Here is a 22,753-nt window from a genome sequence, read left to right as displayed (position 1 = left end):
ACAGCATGCTATGATCCTGTTACATTAGACGTCTACATCGAATCCAAAATTCTACAGATGGATAACGTCTTTTCCAAGCCACAGCAATATGCCTAACTACATCAATAACAAACCATAGCAAACCAAAGCTCCAATTTTCACTGCAGTAAACAAAATAATTACCGAGTCGGTTAAATTCCAGAAATATCCCAATTTGGCATAGAGACAAAAACAAAGAAGAAGGCACATGCTCAGGTTACCTGTTCCAGGTCCAAGTATCAAACGAGATGGACCAAATTCTGAGCATCAAAAAAGGAACTTTGCAGGAACGCCTCTTTTGAACATCAAAGACCCCCTTGGAAACCCTAATCAAGGAACATAAATAGAGAGGGAGAGAAAATCAGTAGGGGGGAGACGACAGAAAAAAACTTGGAGGCGAAAATCTGAGGAAAAAAACCCTAAAATCCCAAAATCAATTACCTGGAGGCCAGCTTCTTCGCGTCCTTCACTGCCACCACCGCGACACTTTGTAAGAACTTCTTTTTCCTTCTTTTTATCCTTCTCATGTGCTTGTTGATGAAAATATTGTGAGAGTTGAGAGAGATTGATTCGCTGAGTTTGAGAGCGTGAGAGGGTTTCGTTGATGAGCGATTTCATAAGAGGGACGAGAGGGGCGAGTTCGTATGAGATTGCCGTTGGGTGGAAAGGGTGAGTTCGTGAGGTTGGGGAGAGGGTGAAGGAAGACGAGCGTCTGTGCTTCGTTCCCATTTCTTTTTTTCTTTTTTCCTTTTTTTTTTAATTTAATTTAATTTGATTTGTTTTAACAAAGATAAAAAAAAACATAAAAAATATTTATGTGTTAGTATTTTCTTTTATTGTTCTTAATCTTTTTTCATTTTTTATCCCGGTTTATATATTTAACGTAGTATCACAGTAGCAGATAATCATAAGTGGTCTGGTGGAGAAGGGCAGTGTTCATATTCTTGAGTGGGGTGGGTTCAATACTCATGTGTAGCATTTTCTTTTAGCTATTTTATTTTTCTTTTAGCATTTTCATTTATTCTTATGTTTATGCCTTTATTACACTCATATTTTCATTTTATTAATAATGCAAAGTTGTTGTATTTTAATTCAATTCAAAACCATTTTAAAACTATAAAAATCATATTTTTCTCGATTTAATATCGAGCCCATTTTTCACACCCTTGTAAGTCGATTGCTTTTTAAGCATCGCCATCGACCTCACATAGCTTACTTTTGGGCTTTCTTACAATGAGCCGGTTCCCTTGCACTTACACTCATATATTGTTTAATGCTTCATTATTTCATTCTTTGATTATTTGATTCGATTATATACTTGTTTATATCTTACTTGTTTGATTAACTGTGGCCTACTTGTATGGTGTTTGAGGCATGTATTATTATTGTTTGTTTGCCATGAACAATCCCCATTCATAACAAATGTATCCCTCTCCCATGAAATGTATAATATTCTTTCATTCTTCATGCATCTGTTAATACAAGAAATAAAAGTGAACATCCGATAACCATTTCAAAACAAGACCAAAACCTCGATCCAACGTCGAGTAATCATTTTTCAAAACCTAACAGAACCAGCACGTATTCATCCATCCTTTTGTAAGTCGATTGCTTTATGCATCGCCATCAACCTTGTAAGTCGATTGCTTCATGCATCGCCATCTACCCTTATCCCTAACACTTCTCCTTGCTCCATTCGTCGATTCTTGTTCCGATTAGGTAGCACCCATTAGATAGAACCCTTTGCATGATAACATAGGTAGGATTCCCTTATTCTTTTGTATGATAACATAGGTAGGATTCCCATATCCTTTTGTATGATAACATTAGGTAGATATTCCCATTTGTAAATCCTAAACACCTAAGTACATATTGCATGACAACTCTAGGGCAGAGCTCCCCCACTTCTAGACCTTTCCGTGCGTCTCCGATCTCGTGGCATGTAGTCCGTTCTATTGCAAAGAGGTAACTGCCTAAGACTCGATTCAGCGAGCTGCGACACCTACTGCTAGGACGTGAACACATCGCCCACTCTCCTTTGACACAACTGGTGTCCTCCTTTTGTAAGTCCATGTTCAGATGGCAATCCGTAGCTAGGGGAACTACGTTACCCTGATCCTCATACCAGATGAGGTACGTAGGCAGGAGACCGTGCGAGGTCTCTCCGGGCCACCCTTTTCTTTTTTGCGTGTGTTTTGTTTGACAGCTATCAGGCTCGAGTTCCCGACTCCCTGTTAGTCTGTGTGTTCACCCTTTTTCTTTTTGTGTGTGTTTGCTTGACAGTTGCTAGGCTCGAGTTCCCGACTCCTTAGTAACTTGTTGCTTGTTTGTTCTTGTGTGTGTAGGAGACGGATGTAAGCCCAGCCATTGGCATTCCGTATCCTCTTGTTGTGTGCTTGGAGTCCGGTATAAGTCCATCAAGTGGCATCTGGTTTCCAGTGTGGGTATGTTTAGTTCGGAAGCTGATGTAAGTCCAGAGATTGGCGTTCGGGTTCCATGTTTGCCTTTTTGTGCGTGTGTTTTGTTTCGGCGTGCGTGTGCCGAACTACGACAACTCTGATTCTCATGTTCAGATGAGATACGTAGGCACAAGATGCGATGTCTTGCCGAGTTTGACTGATAACTAACAACTAATCCTTGTTTTCTTTCGCCCTTGTTGCGATCCTTTCTCTCGCCCTCGTTGCGATCGAGACCTTCCCTTTCTCTTGCCCTAGTTGCAATCGAGACCTTTGTTCCCGTAGTTAGCCGAACTACGTTTTGATCTGATTCTCATTCCTGATGAGATACGTAGGCATAAGACGCGATGTCTTAGCGAGCACACATCTCTTTAACCCATAGGTACCCGAGCTACGAAGACTCTGATTCTCATATTCAGATGAGATACATATGCAGTGGATGCGACATCCGTGCGAGTCATTTTCTTTGACCCTTTCTTTTAGTAAATAGTACATTAGATAAACACACACCCTTTAGACAAGAAACAACAAGAGTGGATCCCGAAGAGTACTACGGATGCGTAGGGGTGCTAATACCTTCCCTTCGCATAATCGACTCCCGAACCCAAGATTTGGTTGCGAGACCTTGTCTTTTCCTTTCCTTTCTCCAGGTTTACTTCGAGCGTTTCCTTTCCCTCCTTTGGGATAAATAACGCACGGTGGCGACTCTTCTGTCATTCCTTTCTCGCCGGTTGTTTTTTTTTGCACCTCTGTATTTTTTTAGGTTGCGACAGTACGCCACATTGCTCGAATTTTCGTCATCAAACTAAAACCGCAATCATATAAATTCAAATCACATTTTAGATCAAATCCAATTTCACGAAATAAACTTTATAACTTAAATTTCAATTGAAGAGAATGGGAGGCGTTCGCCTCACCATTCTTTGAATATTTGAACGAGTGGCGCACGCCATATTGCTCAAAATAATCAACTTTCGATCAAAACCTACCCATTCAAATTCAAATTATTTTGCTATACAACATCTAAAAACATATCTTTTTTAAATTAAACTTCGGATGATAAAAGATGGGAGGCGTTCGCCTCACCATCTCTCGATTATTTGAATAATTGGCGTTCGCCATATTACACAAATCATCGACTTCTGATTAATACATTTTAATTAAACTTGGATAAAGGAATAAGTGGCGCACGCCTCATTATTCTTTGAATAAGCAAGTGGGAGGCGTACGCCTCACTACCGTGCATATTCAACATCCACAAACAAACTTTCAAAATAATTCGAACGAAAAAGGAGTAGAAGGCGTTCGCCTTATTATTCCTCGAAAGAATTGAACGATTGGTGTACACCATATTTCTCAATCTTTCGTCGTTCTTCAAAAACATCTCCAACATTAAACCTAACTTCTCGCCCCCGAGCGATCGAAACCAATCAAACCCAAACACATCAATTTAACTCGTCACCCTCGCGTGACCAAAACCCTTTTCAAAAGAACACTGTAAATCCTTTCTAATGCGCACAACAAACCAGTGCTAGAGCCTCCACCGAGAGTAGACAAGCCAGCGTTTAGCCGTTAGAATGCTGACCTACATAGTCGTTCATCAAATAAAACACACCAAATAACCGTAGTTGCCCGAACTACGAATGCTCTGACTTCCTTATTGCACCATAAGGATACGTAGGCACGAGATTGCGAGATCTTGGTGAGCATACTAATAAAAAACCTCCCCTTTCCCCTTCTGAGGTCTTCATCCATCTCTATTATCAACTCTAATTACTCGAAGAAAGCAAATAACATTTAACTAAAATTCAAATAGCAAATTAGACTAAAAGGTTCCCGTTGAGTACAACGGATGTGAGGGGTGCTAATACATTCCCCTTGCGTAATCGACTCCCGAACCCGAATATGGTTGCGACGACCATTATTCCATTTTTTAAAAGGTTTTATCGATATTTTCCTATTCCTTCATTGGGATAAATAAAGTTCGGTGGCGACTCTGTTCGAACATAAATATTTCCGTGACCATCGCGAGGAATCGTATTTTTTGAGATGCGACAGTTAGGAAAATTATATCGTACTGATTGGTAATCTTAAATAGGTTGGTGAGCCAAATGGTCAGACAAGACACTACCTTTAATAGCTTATTAAGATCGGTATTCAATATCATACTTAAATAACCACATCTGCCAACGGGCAATCCTCCCAGTTAAAGCAGGCTTCTCAAAAATTTACTTGATTGGATCCGACTTGGATATCAACCAGGTAATATGATTCAACATATACTAGCGCAGATGCTTAGCAGCCCAAGCCAATGCCCAACATATCTTCTCAAGCATAGAATACCATGTCTCACAGTCGGTGAACTTCTTACTGAGGTAGTAAATTGCATATTCTTTCTTTCCAAACTCATCTTACTGACCAAGAACACAACCTATACTCTCTTCAAGCACAATCAAATACATGATCAAAGGTCTCCCTTCAACATGTGGAGACAGAATCAGAGGCTTAAGCAGATACTCTTTGATACTATCAAAAGCTTTCTAGCAATCTTCGGTCCAATCACAAGATTGATCTTTTCGAAGAAGCTTGAATATAGGTGCACATATGGCAGTCATATGCGATATAAATCTCAAGATATAGTTCAAGTGACCGAGAAAACCTCTGACTTGCTTCTCAGTTTTGGGCGCATGCATCTCTTGTATTGCTTTGACCTTGGAAGGATCAACTTCAATACCTTTCTCGCTGACAATAAAGCCCAACAACTTTCCATAACAAACACCAAAAGTACACTTATTGGGGTTCAAGCGGAGTTTATATTTCCTCAAATGCTGGAATAACTTCAACAAATTCTCAACATGTTCTTCTTCATCACTTGATTTAGCAATCATATCATCAACATAGACCTCAATCTCTTTATGCATCATATCATGAAAGAGAGTGGTCATAACTCTCTGGTATGTTACACCAACATTCTTTATACCGAAAGGCATCACTCTATAATAGAATGTTACATAGGGTGTAATGAATATGGTCTTCTCCATATCTTCGGGTGCCATCTTAATTTGATTATAACCAGAAAATCCATCCATAAATGAAAAGACTTTGAATTTAGATTTATTTTCTACCAACATATCAATGAGTGGCAGAGGAAAATCATCTTTCGGACTGGCTTTGTTCAAATCTCTATAATCAACACACATGCAGACTTTTCCATCTTTCTTAGGAATATGCACAATATTGGCCACCCACTGCGGATACTCAGAGGTAACAAGAAAACCAACATCGATATGTTTATGCACTTCCTCTTTAATCTTCACTGCCATTTCAGGATGAGTTATTCTCAACTTCTGCTTGACCGACATGCATTCTAGCTTCAAAGGCAATCTATACTCCACAATCTCAGAATCCAAACTAGGCATATCGTGATAGGACCAAGCAAACACATCAGAATATTCTCGAAGAAGATCAATCAACCCCTTTTTATATCCTGGACACAGTTGAGACCCAATATTGACTTTCTTCACATCATCATCGGAACCCAAGTTGACTAATTCAATCTGCTCTTCAAATGGCTAAATGGCTTTTTCCTCATGCTCGAGCAAACGAGATAACTCATCAGATACTTCATCATCATCAATCTCTTCCTCAACTTAAAACACAGGGAAATCAAAATTTGGAGAGGGTGTAGGATCATTATATTCAATGGGTTTAAGAACCAACCTGCATAATGATTTGATATTTTGATTTTAGAGAAGCGGAGTGCAAACAAACATTATGCAGATGGAAAAATTATTATTTATTTATGTTTTTTGTGATTACCATTTTTAGAAACAACAAAAAATAAAAATAAAACATCATAGATATGGATGAATAAAATTGTACTTTATTGATGATAATAAGGAAAATGCCCAACAATGTTCACTTCTCCTTGTTGGTGTAAGCCCTAGAGGCTAATACTTTTGGTACTTGTATTGAATTATTTATTAATAATAAAAGGCTTTTTTCTTTATTATGTTTGTTTAATAAAGTTCCTAGAATAGCTAGTCCGTTTAGTGTATCAAGTGTTACTTAATCATGAGATCCCATTAAACATAAGGACATTATTCTTTAAGTATCTGTAGTCGAGCTTTGTTGTGAAGTGGGATAACACTAAAGCATTAAGATTACTATGTATATAGACTGATGATCACATCTCATGGATCATGGATAATGAGTTATCAAGTGTTAAACATAGGTATGAGTATTAGGAGTAGTATTTATACTAGATTGACCCTCTATGAGAATACTATATAGAATGTTATGTAAAGTGTCATAAGTTATTCTCATGGTGATAATGGTGTATACCATCCTTCGACCTGAAACCACTATGGACCTTAGATGTAGAGTCGAGTGCTTTATTGCTGATCAAACATTGCCCGTAACTGGATGACTATAAAGATAATTGATGGGTACTCCACGAAGCATGTTGAGGGACATGAGTGACCTAGATGGAATTTTCCCATCTTGCGTAACAGGATAAATGTATAAGGGTCCAATATTGAACCGGACAAGGATGACACAGTCTATGCCTTGTGTTCAATATAAACATAAGGGCAAAAGGGTAATTGTACACACAAGTATTATCACAAAAGGATTTGTCAGATCACATGACATTTTCGTGTCTTGGATAGTCGTGGTGTGTTGCTAGATACTGCTCACTATTTATCATGTTAAATACGTGATTTAACATAATTACCAATGTCGCGAGAACCTACAGGGTCACACACAAAATGACGGATTGATGAGAGATATAATAAATAAGGAACACCATAAGGTACGATGCACTTAAGTGAATTGTAGAACATCGTAAGGTATGGTGCACTTAAGTAGAATACAAAATATGATAAGGTACCATGCGCTTAAGTGATTTTGGTACATCATAAAATATGAGCCACATACACTTAAGTGGGCTTTTTAGCTTGCACCCACACAAGTGGTTCTATAAATAGAACCCTTGTGCATAAGCATTAGATTAGATGAAAAATTCGTTTCTCTCTCTCTCTCTCTCTCTCTCTCTCTCTCTCACACACACACACACACACTCAAAGCCTTCATTCGTAGCAGCTAGCACTGAGATTGAAGGAATCTATTCGTGTGGACTGAGTAGAGGCATTGTCACCATTCAACATTCGTGATCACTCCTTAGATCTGCATCAAAGGTTTCAATCACCACAAGAGGTAATGATTTCTATCACTGATCATGCCCATTCGTAAGGATCACTAAAGGATAAAATTTTAAATTCCACTTCGTTTTGGATCGCCATTCTCCTTCAGTGGTATGAAAGCCACTTACGAAACCATGCATCTGATAGATGTTTATTTTCTGTATTAACACGATTAAAAGACATAATGAATTAAATAATAAATGAGTGGTCAAATTCGGCATCATGTGTGTACAATTTGGATGATTGATGTTGACTATGCTTCAGAATCCGACGTTAGTATGGTGAAGCAGCGATACATCGATCGTCTATAGGTTACATAATTGATATCGATCAAGTTATATATATATGATATAAGTAATTCTTATGCAAAATACGGTATATATGATGTACTGTTTCTGTTTCGTTCACTCAAACACTTAATGGTTGTTTTCCTTTGAGCGATCAATGGTCAATTGCTTCTTGACCCGACATTAGTATGGTGAAGCAATAACGTTTTGATCAATCATATTGAATTAATAATCGAGGCGTGTTTGACAGTATGAAATTGCTGCATTAGGGTTCATGATGGTACAAGGGTTGTGTTGTCAAAGAGTTATGCAATTAGGGTTGTGATTGCACAAGAGTTTTGCTTTAAAGTATCAAGTGTTGATGTGAAAATCGATGTCGGTTTCAAATGAATTGTTCATTAAAATTTTACAGCAGAACCCCCGACTAACTCTGCATAGTGTGATCAGTCGCCAAAATTTAATTTGGTTTATTTAATTAACAGAATTTAAATTAATAATAATAATAACGTGTTTATTATTTTTATCTTGTGGTGATCGGTTATGGCCGTAGTTTTCCTTTATTTTGTGTTTGAGATTTTAAAATATAACCTGCGTATCGTGCCTCTCTTTTAATCTCTTAATGTAACTTCTTTTCTCATGTGACTCCCTCGTATGAAAATGAGTTTCTTTTATGTAATGTAATGTTATGAAGAAAGAGAAGAATACAATATCAAAGGAGGAAAACCTTGAAGATCTTGCTTGGAGAAGCTTAGATCGTTATTAGGTTAGCTTAGGTCTATCATTGGCTTGGGAGAACAATTGCACTAGGGGCCATAACTGTTTCATTTTTGTATGTATATTGATGCATGTGAATGTATGTTGATGCATGTGAATGTATGTTAATGCATGTGAGAGACGATTTATATGATAAATAAGTCGGTGAGATCAAAATAATTGCAAATTCCCTCAAATTAAATATCAAGTATGCTTTCCAAGTTTTAGCACTCATCAAGACTAGTATCGAATAATGTAGGTTTCGCCTACGCGAAGTGCATGTTCTATATTAGTAAGGTGCGATGGGATAATTATAATATCCAATTGCTAAAATAATGGGTCAAACATAACTAAACAAATTATAATAAGATTATATACTTTTAGAAGCAAGAGTTGGAAATGATCCATGTAATGGATTGGAATAAGGAATTATTCATCCAACTAAAATATTCGAGAGTTGTATTAGATACAATTGGAAGGCGTTCCTACCTAAATGACCCAATTTTGTGTAATCCGCCTACGCAGACTTAAAACAAAGTGAAATGTGGATCTCGACCCACTAGAAAATCTTCCAACGGGATTTTCCAAATCAAATATGAGGGTCATTTGTTTTGAGTAAAATAGTGGGAGCATATTGAATTAAAGGCCTAATTAAATATGTTATTATAGTGATACTTATATTTTCGTATTTTTCATGTAGATTACCATGACAACAAACACCTCTAACAACATTTTACGATCAATCCTTGATAAGGAAAAATTGCCTGGGACAAATTTTATGGATTGACACCAAAATCTGAGGATTGTCCTCAAGCATGATAGAAAGATGCATGTCTTGGAGAAACCTGTTCCTGAAGAGGAACCTCCTAGTTCTACACATAAGGCAAAAAAAGATGCTTATAAGAAGCATGTCGATGATGCCAATGAAATTGCTTGCCTCATGCTAGCTACCATGAACTCGGAGTTGCAAAAGCAAAATTAGAACATGGCAGCATTCAATATGATCGAACACCTGAAGATGCTCTATCAAGAGTAGGCAAGGCATGAAAGGTTTGAGTTTTAAAAGCCGTTTTTCAAGGCAAGTTAGCAGAGGTAGCCCCTGTAGGTCCCCATGTGCTCAATGTGATTGGGTATATGGAGAACCTTGAGAGGTTAGGTTTTCCCCTCGGGAAGGAACTTGCGACTGATTTGATCTTGCAATCGTTCCCAGATAGCTTCGGTCAGTTTTTCCTTAATTTCAACATGAATGATATGGACAAATCTCTTCCTGAATTTCTAGGCATGTTAAGAACTGCTGAGCAGAATCTGAAGTCAGAAGGAAAGTCCATTCTGATGATCGGAAATGGAAAGAGACATAACAAAAGACCCACCAAGCAGGGTGGTAAAGGGAAAGGCAAGGAAGTTGCCAAACCCAAACCCACTGCTCCTGCTTTGAAGCCTAGTGGAGGCATGGCAAAGGAAGGCACCTACTTCCATTGCGGTAAGACCGTACACTGGAAAAGAAACTGCCCAAAGTACCTGGAAGATAAGAAGAATGGAGTAGAGACTTCAACTTCAGGTATTTTTTGTTATTGAAATTAATTTATCTACTTCTGCATCATGGGTATTAGATACTGGATGCGGTTCTCACATTTGTACCAATGTGCATGGGCTAAAAAGGAGTAGAGATTTGGCAAAAGGTGAAGTTGACCTACGAGTTGGCAATGGAGCAAAGGTTACTGCTTTAGCCGTAGGAACTTATGTATTGATTTTACCTAGCGGTTTAATAGTTAAGTTAAAGAACTGTTATTATGTACCTGCAATTAGCAAGAATATTATTTTCGTTTCTTGTTTAGACAAGTTTGGTTTTTCATTTAAAATAAAGAACAATTGTTGCTCCATTTATTTGAATGATATATTATATGCTACTGCACAAATGAACAATGGACTATATGTCCTTGATCTTGAAATGCATATTTATAACATTAATACTAAAAGGATGAAACCTAATGAGTTAAATCCAACTTACCTTTGGCATTGTCGATTAGGCCATATAAAGAAGAAACACATTTTCAAACTCCATGAAGATGGACTCTTAGACTCTTTTGATTATGAACCATATAAGACATGCAAATCTTGTTTAATTGGAAAGATGACAAAGTCTCCATTCACAGGAAAAGGTGAAAGAGCTAATGATCTTTTGGCCCTCATACATACTGATATGTGTGGATCACTGAACATACCAGCCAAAGGAGGTTTTCAGTACTTCATCACATATACTGATGATTCCAGTAGATATGGTTATGTGTATTTAATGAAACACAAATCAGAGTCCTTTGAAAAGTTCAAGGAATTCAAGAATGAAGTACAGAACCAACTAGGTAAGAGTATTAAAACTCTTCGATTAGATCGAGGTGGTGAGTATTTAAGCCTAGAGTTTGATGACCATCTGAAAGAGTGTAGGATTCTATCCCAACTTACTCTTTCTGAAACACCCTAATGGAACGGTGTATCTGAGAGAAGAAATCGAACCTTGTTAGACATGGTCTGATCCATGATGAGTCACGCCGATCTTCCAAACTCCTCTTGAGGACATGCACTATTTACAACAGCTTACACACTTAACCGTGTTCCATCCAAAAAGGTTGAGAAGACACCATATGAGATATGGAGTGGTAAGAAACCACATATGTCTTACATGGAGATTTAGGGTTGTGAAGTTTATGTGAAATGACAAATTTCAAGTAAGTTTGAGCAAAAATATGACAAATGGTTATTTGTGGGATATCCTAAAGAAATAAGAGGGTATTACTTCTACAATCCTTCTGAGGGCAAAGTGTTTGTTGCTCGAACTGGAGTTTTCCTAGAAAAGGATTTTATTTCCAAAAGAATCAGTGGGAGAAAAGTAGAGCTTGAAGAAATTCAAGAATCACAAAGCATTAATACACCTATGGAGGAATTAGAGCAGGAAACACAAGTAGTTGTGGAAGAGCAACCTACTCAAGTAGAACAAGACCAGCGTAGGTCAAGCAGGATATGTCACCTACCTGAGAGATATGGATATCTTATAACTGACAAGCGTGATGTATTACTTATGGATCAAGATGAGCATGTGGCCTACCAAGATGCCATAACTGGTCGTGAGTCTGAGAAGTGGCTAGAAGCCATGAAATCTGAAATGGATTCCATGTACACAAACCAGGTTTGGACCTTGGTAGAACCTCCTGTAGGAGTTAACCTTATAGGATGCAAGTGGGTCTTCAAAAAGAAGACTGACATGGATGGTAAGGTACATACTTATAAGGCAAGACTGATTGCAAAAGGATATAAACAAATTCATGGGGTTGACTATGATGAATCCTGTTTACCAGTTGCAATGCTTAAATCTATTTGGATTTTACTTGCTATAGTTGCATATCATGATTATGAAATATGGAAGATGGATGTCAAAACTGCTTCCCTTAATGGGAATCTTCTTAAGTTTGTGTACATGACACATCCTGAAGGATTTGACATACCAGAAGAAGCCCAAAAGATATGTAAGTTACAAAGATCAATCTATGGATTGAAGCAAGCTTCCAGAAGCTGGAATCTTTGTTTTGATGAAACAGTAAAACAATATGGATTCATCAAGAATGAAGATGAGCCTTGATCGTCTTCCTGGTATTATATGTAGATGACATATTACTCATTGGAAACGATGTCCCTACCCTACAAAAAAGTAAAGTCTTGGTTGGGGAAATGTTTTTCTATGAATGAACTAGGTGAAACAACCTATATATTAGGAATCAGGATCTACAGAGATAGATCACAAAAACTGCTTGGCCTAAGTCAGAGTACATACATAGACAAAATGTTGAGACACTTTAATATGCATGATTCCAAGAAAGGACTCATACCTATGCAACATGGCATGTATCTGTCAAAAACACAATCCCCTTCAACTAAAGAAGAAAGGGAACGCATGAATAAGATTCCATATGCATCTGCAATATGATTTATCATGTATGCCATGTTATGTACTCAATCAGATGTCTCGTATGCTTTAAGTGCAACGAGTAGGTGCCAATTTGATCCTGATGATGCTCATTAGGTAGCTGTCAAGAATATCCTTAAGTATTTGAGAAGGACTAAGGACTCGTTCTTGATATATGGAGGTCAGGAAGAGCTTGCTGTAATTGGATACACCAATGCTAGCTTCCAGACAGATAAGGATGACTTTAGATCACAATCTGCTTATATGTTCTGCTTAAACGGTGGAGCTGTGAGCAGGAAAAGTTCAAAGCAAGATACAATTGTTGATTCTACAATCGAGGTCGAGTATATTGCTTCCTCAAGTGCAGCAAAGAAAGCTGTTTGGATCAAAAAGTTCATTAGCGAACTTGGAATAGTTCTTAGCATTGTGGATCCGATTGATCTCTAATATGATGACAATGGTGCTATCCCACAAGATAAGGAGCCTATATCTCACCAACGATCCAAACACATACTTAGGCATTATCACCTTATTCGAGAGATAATAGATATAGGAGATGTGAAAATATGCAGAGTATATACACTTGACAATATTGTTGACCCACTGAAAAAACCTTTTGCGTAGCAGAAGCATGATGGCTGTAACACCCCGAATTAAATAAGAGGATTATTTAATTAAGTTAATAATATATTTAATAATTTAATTAAATAAATTGGATTATTGGATTATTATTATTATTATTATTATTATTTGGAATAATAATTAGTGGAAAATATATAAGTTGGAATAAGAGAAAAAGGGTCATTCATTTTTGGTAAAGAGTTTTCACGTGAAACAGAGAAGCGGCTGAAAGGCGAAAAGTGGAGAAAGAGCAGAGGTTGAAGAACGGAAAAGCTTGAAGCTTAGAGATTGCCGGATTATCTCAGGTAAGGGGGGTTTATCGTCGCTTAATGGGTATTATAGATTAACATGTCATGGGTAGTGATAAACCGTTGAATTGACCCTAATTGGGATTTAGAATGCTGAGAAAATAGTGATGAATAAGTTGTATGAAAACTGAAATTGAATCGATAATTGTATGTGTCGTGATTTTCCGATAATGTAGCTTTTTACGGAAGTTGAATCGGAGGTCCGGAAGTCCTCCAACGGCGGAAAATGCGGAAACTCTGCATTCTGCCTTGTGTTAGCGCAGGAACTGCTGTTTTGTCTGCGTTAACCGGTTAACCCAGGGTGTTAACCGGTTAACACTGTTATAATTTGTGAAAATGTGCTGTTTTGCCTGCGTTAACCGGTTAACCCAGGGCGTTAACCGGTTAACACTGTTGCGTTTTGCCAGAAAATGTATTTTGTCCTGCGTTAACCGGTTAACCCAGGGCGTTAACCGGTTAACACTGTTGGAAATTAGAAAAATTGGTATTTTAATGTTGTGAACGTAATTGGTGATTGGCCTATTTTAGTTGATTGTGAGGAATAATTTTGTTGGGTTTATGTTATGAAATGTTGATCCAAATATGTGAATCAGTTGTGTTAAAGTTGTTGAAAATACTGAGTTGGAGGCTTGATGAGCCAAAGTTGATTATAAGTTGATTTTTGTTGAAAACGTTGTTGTGTTGAGATTATTATTATGTTGTTGACAGTTTAAAGTCGTGTATGCCATGTACATTCATATGCATTAAGTCGGAGCTTTGCTCACACCACGTTGGCCTGGATTGGCAAAATTTTAAGTTGAAAGTTGAAGGCTTATGCCTTGATGCCCACTAAAATGGCAATGATTTTAAGTTGGGAGTTTTACTCCGAATGGTACCACATGCATGACGAGTCGAGTCTCATTAGAGTTGCATTCTGTTGGTTTGTTGTATGTGTATCAGTGATATTGATCTTGAGTATGTATATGAGTTGTGCTGATATTGGGTGATTAATGAGTTAAATTACTTAACATAACATGATAACTTATAATGTTTGTTACATCGATTGAGGAACTCACCCTTACAATTATTTTTCAGGTAACGAGCAATGAGTTGAGTAGAAGCTAGTGCTTGGAGTCTAGTGTAGTCACCGTAGTGGGTCATGCTCTGATAGATGTAACATCGGGACGGGATGTTTTAATTGTTTATTGTCGGTTGTTGAACCATTTTTCATGTAATACGTTATATGTTTGTGGAATGGTTGAGTTGATTCATATCCGCTGCGAATTGTGCAAAAATGTTATTTTGATTAAATAATGAGCATGACAGTTATTATGTTGTTAAGTGTTGTGTGACACCCTTGGTGCATAATTACTCTGATATTTGTTGTTGTTATTTTAATTAAATATTTGGGGTATTTTAGAAGGGTGTTACATTAGTGGTATCATAGCAGGTCGGTCTGTCCGGCCAGTTGTCGTGTCGTTACTGTCTAACAATTGTGTAATTGTTACTAGTCTAACTTTTAAGTTGTGTTGTAGTGATAAGTTGAAATGGCTGGAAGGAATGACGCTGCAATGGCTGCCGCAATGCAAGCGATGGCACAAGCTGTGCAGAACTTGCCAAATGCTGGTGGTGATGCTGGATCACGTAGCTTGGCGACTTTTCAGAGAGAGAATCCGCCGGTGTTTAAAGGGAAGCATGATCCAGATGCAGCCTTGGGATGGTTGAAAGAGATTGAGAGAATCTTCCGTGTTATGGATTGCACTCCAGCTCAGAAGGTTCGGTATGGTACTCACATGCTAGCAGTCGAAGCTGATGACTGGTGGCTAGAGACTCACGAGCGGTTGACCGTGGCAGGTGAAGTCATTACTTGGGATGTATTCCGTAGGGAATTCATGAGAAAGTATTATCCGGAAGATGTCCGTGGTAAGAAGGAAATTGAGTTCCTTGAGCTGAAGCAAGGAAACATGTCTGTCATTGATTATGCTGCGAGATTTGTGGAGTTGTCCAAATTTTATCCTCATTACACTGGTGCTGGTGCTGAATTTTTAAAGTGCATCAAGTTTGAAAATGGACTGCGCTCTGAAATTAAGAAAGTTGTTGGGTATCAGAAGATACGCATTTTTACTGAATTGGTTGATAGCTGCAGGATATTTGAAGAAGACAATAATGCTCATTACAAGATTGTCAGTGACCGCAGGGGCAAGCAACATCAAAATCGTGGCAAGCCGTATGATGCCCCAGTGGGAAAAGGGAAACAAGGAGCTGCTCCGGCTCAGAGGACTAGTAGGGGAGGTGCTCCTGCTGGTATAGTTTGCTTCAAATGTGGTCAGGCTGGTCATAAGAGTAATGTATGCACTGCTGAAGTAAAGAGATGTTTTCGTTGTGGTAAGACTGGTCATGCAATGGCTGATTGCAAGCACAAGGAAATGATTTGTTTTAATTGTGGCGAAGAAGGGCATATTGGAAGTCAGTGTCAGAAGCCAAAGAAATCTCAGACTGGGAAGGTGTTCGCATTGACCGGAACTCAAACCTCCTGTGAGGACAGACTTATCCGAGGTACATGTTTCATATATGGTACTCCTTTAATTACTATTGTTGATACCGGTGCTACCCACTGTTTTATTTCTACTAACTGTGCTCGAAGACTGGGTTTAAAATTGTCCACTTTGGATGGTGAATTGATTGTTGAGACCCCAGCTAAGGGATCAGTAACTACTTCTTTGGTATGTTTAAAATGTCCTTTGTCGATCTTCGATAAAGATTTCTATGTTGATTTAGTATGTTTGCAGTTGGATGGGATGGATGTAATTCTTGGTATGAACTGGTTAGAGTATAATTATGTTCATATAAATTGTCATCATAAGTCGGTGAGGTTTTCCACTCCTGAAGAGGAAGGAGTTGACTTATTACCTTTCAGAGAATTGCGAAAATTGATGAAAGAGGGAGCTCAGATGTTTTCCTTGATGGCGACGTTGTCGGTTGAAAGTAAAGCTAAGATAGAGGAACTGTTAGTGGTGAAAGAATTCCCTGAAGTTTTTCCTGATGAAATTCCTAGTGTGCCGCCAGAGAGGGAAGTTGAATTTACTATTGATCTGGTACCTGGTACTAGGCCTGTTTCGATGGCACCGTATAGAATGTCGGCATCTGAATTGTATGAATTAAAGAAGCAATTGGAAGACTTACTTGAGAAGAAGTTTATAAGACCAAGTGTGTCGCCGTGGGGAGCTCCAGTGTTGCTAGTAAAGAAGAAAGAGGGTAGTATGAGGCTTTGTATTGATTATAGACAATTGAATAAAGTAACGATCAAGAATAAGTATCCACTACCGAGGATAGATGATTTGATGGACCAATTAGTGGGTGCTTGTGTGTTCAGTAAAATTGATTTGAGATCGGGCTATCATCAGATCAGAGTGAAAGATGAAGACATCCAGAAGACAGCGTTCAGAACTCGGTATGGACATTATGAGTATTCTGTGATGCCTTTCGGTGTGACTAATGCGCCGGGAGTATTTATGGAATACATGAATCGTATTTTCCATACTTATCTGGATCATTTTGTGGTAGTATTTATTGATGATATTTTGATTTACTCTAAGTCCGAAGGAGAGCACCAGGAACATTTGAGATTAGTATTGGAGGTTTTGAAAGATAAGAAATTGTATGCGAAGTTGTCCAAGTGTGAGTTTTGGTTAAGAGAAGTCAGTTTTCTCGGCCATGTAATTTCAGGAAAAGGTATTGCTGTAGATCCTTCCAAGGTAGAAGCTGTATTGCAATGGGAAACTCCTAAGTCGGTTACCGAGATTAGAAGCTTTTTGGGATTAGCTGGATATTATAGAAGATTTATTGAAGGATTTTCTAAGTTAGCACTTCCGTTGACTAAATTAACTTGCAAAGGTAAAGCTTTCGTGTGGGATGTTCAGTGCGAAGAGAGTTTTAATGAATTAAAGAGGAGATTGACGTCGGCGCCGGTTTTGACTTTGCCAAATCCGGGGGAACCGTTTATAATTTACTGTGATGCTTCGTTGATGGGTTTGGGAGGTGTGCTCATGCAAAATAATAAAGTAATTGCTTATGCGTCGCGACAGTTGAGAATTCATGAAAAGAACTATCCTACGCATGATCTTGAACTTGCTGCTGTAGTGTTTGCGCTAAAACTTTGGAGGCATTACCTTTATGGTTCCAGATTCGAAGTTTTCAGCGATCATAAAAGTTTAAAGTATCTATTTGATCAGAAAGAGCTGAACATGAGACAACGTAGGTGGTTCGAATTGCTTAAGGATTATGATTTCGGTTTGAATTATCATCCAGGAAAAGCAAATGTTGTGGCCGATGCTTTAAGTAGAAAGACCTTGCATGTGTCAGCAATGATGATTAAGGAGTTGGAATTAATTGAGCAATTTCGGGATATGAGTTTGGTTTGCGAAGTAACACCGCATAGTGTGATGCTAGGAATGCTAAAGATTAATAATGATTTTATGGATAGTATCCGAGAGGCACAGAAATTGGATGTGAAATTAGTAGATATCCTTAATCGTTGTGGCCAATCGGAGAAAAGTGACTTTACGGTTGATGCGAGAGGTGTGTTGAAATTAGGGGAAAGAATTTGTATTCCTGACAACGCAATTTTGAAGAGAAGTATTCTAGAGGAGGGTCATAGAAGCAGCTTGAGTATTCATCCAGGAGCTACTAAAATGTATCAGGATTTAAAGAAATTATTTTGGTGGCCCGGAATGAAAGAAGAGGTGGCTCGTTTTGTGTATGCGTGCTTAACTTGTCAGAAGTCGAAGATTGAGCATCAGAAGCCTGCTGGGTTGATGCAACCGTTGGACGTTCCAGAATGGAAATGGGATAGCATTTCTATGGACTTTGTAACGGGGCTGCCTGCTACCTTACGAGGGCATGATTCGATTTGGGTGATCGTTGATAGGCTTACGAAGTCGGCTCACTTCATACCTATTAACATCACTTACCCAATTGCGAAGTTGGTAGAGATTTACATCCGAGTAGTTGTAAAGTTGCATGGTGTCCCTCTGTGTATTGTGTCGGACAGAGATCCGAGGTTTACATCGGGATTTTGGAAAAGTCTGCAAGATTCGTTGGGATCTAAGTTGAGGTTGAGTTCGGCATATCATCCTCAAACTGATGGCCAAACTGAGAGAACTATTCAGTCATTGGAAGATTTACTGAGGGCTTGTGTTCTTGAACAAGGAGGTTCGTGGGACACTTATCTTCCATTGATCGAGTTCACATACAATAATAGTTACCATTCTAGTATCGGAATGGCGCCTTTTGAAGCATTATATGGTCGTAGATGTAGAACTCCGTTGTGTTGGCACGAATCTGGTGAGAGTGTAGTACTTGGACCAGAGTTAGTTCGAGAAACTACCGAGAAAGTGAAGTTTATCCGGGAGAAGATGAAAGCTTCTCAGAGTAGGCAGAAGAGTTACCATGACAAGCGGAAGAAGGATTTAGAATTTCAAGCTGGTGACCATGTGTTTTTGAGAGTCACGCCTGTGACCGGAGTTGGGAGGGCTTTGAAGTCTAAAAAGCTCACTCCTCGCTTCATTGGTCCGTATCAAATCTTAGAACGGGTTGGAAGAGTTGCTTATCGGATGGCGTTACCACCTAATCTTTCGAATTTGCATGATGTATTCCATGTGTCGCAGCTTCGGAAGTATATCTCAGATCCGTCTCATGTGGTTAGTATGGATGATGTGCAAGTGCGAGATAATTTAACAGTAGAGACAAAGCCTGTGCGAGTTGAGGATCGTGAAACAAAGACTCTTCGAGGAAAAGAGATTGGGTTGGTTAAAGTCGTTTGGTTGGGAGCTGCGGGCGAAAGCATGACATGGGAACTTGAGAGTCGGATGAAGGAGTCTTATCCAGAGTTATTTGCTTGAGGTATGTTTTCGAGGACGAAAACTCTTTTAGTAGGGGAGAGTTGTAACACCCCGAATTAAATAAGAGGATTATTTAATTAAGTTAATAATATATTTAATAATTTAATTAAATAAATTGGATTATTGGATTATTATTATTATTATTATTATTATTTGGAATAATAATTAGTGGAAAATATATAAGTTGGAATAAGAGAAAAAGGGTCATTCATTTTTGGTAAAGAATTTTCACGTGAAACAGAGAAGCGGCTGAAAGGCGAAAAGTGGAGAAAGAGCAGAGGTTGAAGAACGGAAAAGCTTGAAGCTTAGAGATTGCCGGATTATCTCAGGTAAGGGGGGGTTTATCGTCACTTAATGGGTATTATAGATTAACATGTCATGGGTAGTGATAAACCGTTGAATTGACCCTAATTGGGATTTAGAATGCTGAGAAAATAGTGATGAATAAGTTGTATGAAAACTGAAATTGAATCGATAATTGTATGTGTCGTGATTTTCCGATAATGTAGCTTTTTACGGAAGTTGAATCGGAGGTCCGGAAGTCCTCCAACGGCGGAAAATGCGGAAACTCTGCATTCTGCCTTGTGTTAGCGCAGGAACTGCTGTTTTGTCTGCGTTAACCGGTTAACCCAGGGTGTTAACCGGTTAACACTGTTATAATTTGTGAAAATGTGCTGTTTTGCCTGCGTTAACCGGTTAACCCAGGGCGTTAACCGGTTAACACTGTTGCGTTTTGCCAGAAAATGTATTTTTGTCCTGCGTTAACCGGTTAACCCAGGGCGTTAACCGGTTAACACTGTTGGAAATTAGAAAAATTGGTATTTTAATGTTGTGAACGTAATTGGTGATTGGCCTATTTTAGTTGATTGTGAGGAATAATTTTGTTGGGTTTATGTTATGAAATGTTGATCCAAATATGTGAATCAGTTGTGTTAAAGTTGTTGAAAATACTGAGTTGGAGGCTTGATGAGCCAAAGTTGATTATAAGTTGATTTTTGTTGAAAACGTTGTTGTGTTGAGATTATTATTATGTTGTTGACAGTTTAAAGTCGTGTATGCCATGTACATTCATATGCATTAAGTCGGAGCTTTGCTCACACCACGTTGGCTTGGATTGGCAAAATTTTAAGTTGAAAGTTGAAGGCTTATGCCTTGATGCCCACTAAAATGGCAATGATTTTAAGTTGGGAGTTTTACTCCGAATGGTACCACATGCATGACGAGTCGAGTCTCATTAGAGTTGCATTCTGTTGGTTTGTTGTATGTGTATCAGTGGTATTGATCTTGAGTATGTATATGAGTTGTGCTGATATTGGGTGATTAATGAGTTAAATTACTTAACATAACATGATAATTTATAATGTTTGTTACATCGATTGAGGAACTCACCCTTACAATTATTTTTCAGGTAACGAGCAATGAGTTGAGTAGAAGCTAGTGCTTGGAGTCTAGTGTAGTCACCGTAGTGGGTCATGCTCTGATAGATGTAACATCGGGACGGGATGTTTTAATTGTTTATTGTCGGTTGTTGAACCATTTTTCATGTAATACGTTATATGTTTGTGGAATGGTTGAGTTGATTCATATCCGCTGCGAATTGTGCAAAAATGTTATTTTGATTAAATAATGAGCATGACAGTTATTATGTTGTTAAGTGTTGTGTGACACCCTTGGTGCATAATTACTCTGATATTTGTTGTTGTTATTTTAATTAAATATTTGGGGTATTTTAGAAGGGTGTTACAATGGCCATACTAGATCTATGGATGGCCATACTCACAAGGAAAAGCAGGAACTATAAAAGGAAGAGTGAAGGCGTTAACGAATGATTTCAGCAGTGTCAGGAGAAATAAAGAATCTTGGGGAGTGACACACTGTGTCATCTGAAACATTACTTGAGGACAAGCAATGAGCTAAGTTTGGGGTTGTGATCAGTCACCATTTTCATTAAGTTTTAGTTACTAATCTGACAAGAAGCCGAGGATTTTGAGACACCGAGCAAGCATTTTGGTACTTTTCAAGGCAATTTTACTTCCCGTATAATATTTGAGAATTTCCATTCATTGTCATGTTTTACTTTATATTTTCGTGATTTTACGCGTAGGATGTCTGTGTTTTTGTCCAACAGGTCCAGGTGGAAGAACCAAGGAACTCGAAGTGAGACAGTACGGAATTCCGGCAAGCAAAGGAATGGAAAAACTTCAGCACATGAGGCCTGACACGGCCACCCGTGTCACCTGACACGGCCTGTGTCAGGCAGAAGGAGGATGAAAGCTAAAACAGTAGCCTGGCATGGCCCATGTCAGGCATGTTCCTCAGTCGTGTTGAGCCCCCATGGGCGTGTCAAGTGAAGTAGTGAGCTGACACGGGCTGTGTTAGCCCAGGCCCAAAATTTCCAATTTTTACGGGCTTTGGATCATTGGGCTTGTGAAGATATTTTTGGAGTTATCCACCTGTTGCTTGGAGTTTTCACTATATAAGAGAACCTTCTACCAAAGAAAATATCATCCTGGAACGAGGCGAACACATAGTTATCAAGCAATCAAGTATTATAGAGAGCAAGGAGTTCAGAGAGCGGAAGGTTTTCATGAGCGGAAGCGATTGAAGATCCAAGTCATCCAATTACTTGTAATGTGTAATTTTTATCTTGAATTCGTTTTGAACAATATGAATAGCTAAACCCCCCAATGCTAGGGGGGTGTCATTGATTTAGAATTGTAATGACTTTGAGTTTACATTTGCATTTATAATATTATTCTTACGATAACCTTTTAATGTGTTTAATGATTTCTCTTTCGGACCGATCGAGATTGTTTTATGGTTATCAATTAGGCTGGACCGCCATTGGTAAGGTTTTCATAAGGTTACTCTGCAGTAGATATCACCTAGGACTAGGGATACCTTGTATGAACCAGCACATTCTTGATATAATAAAGCTTAACTTCACCTTAATTGCCTATGGACATAGAAATTAGGGTGGATTGATTAAAGGTTTTCTTACCAAGGACTTGGGAGAAAATACCATTGAGAACTGGTCGTAATTGATATTTGTTGATGTAGTAGTGACTCAGAGTTGTTACAGGGATAAATCATACACCTTCCCTGGCATTGTTCTTCATACCTTGCAAACCCTTATTTTTATTATTATTTTCTTTTGCCTTTATTTTTATAATTTTGAATCTAAAAATCCAAATCATACTTTTTGTTTAATTGAATGATGAAATGAACTCAATATTAACTTGCAGTCCTTGAGATCGACATTCGGGGAATTT

The sequence above is a fragment of the Lathyrus oleraceus genome, chromosome 3 (genome assembly GCF_024323335.1).
Source record: "Lathyrus oleraceus cultivar Zhongwan6 chromosome 3, CAAS_Psat_ZW6_1.0, whole genome shotgun sequence".
Lineage (NCBI taxonomy): Eukaryota > Viridiplantae > Streptophyta > Magnoliopsida > Fabales > Fabaceae > Lathyrus > Lathyrus oleraceus.
This window is presented reverse-complemented; position numbering follows the sequence as displayed.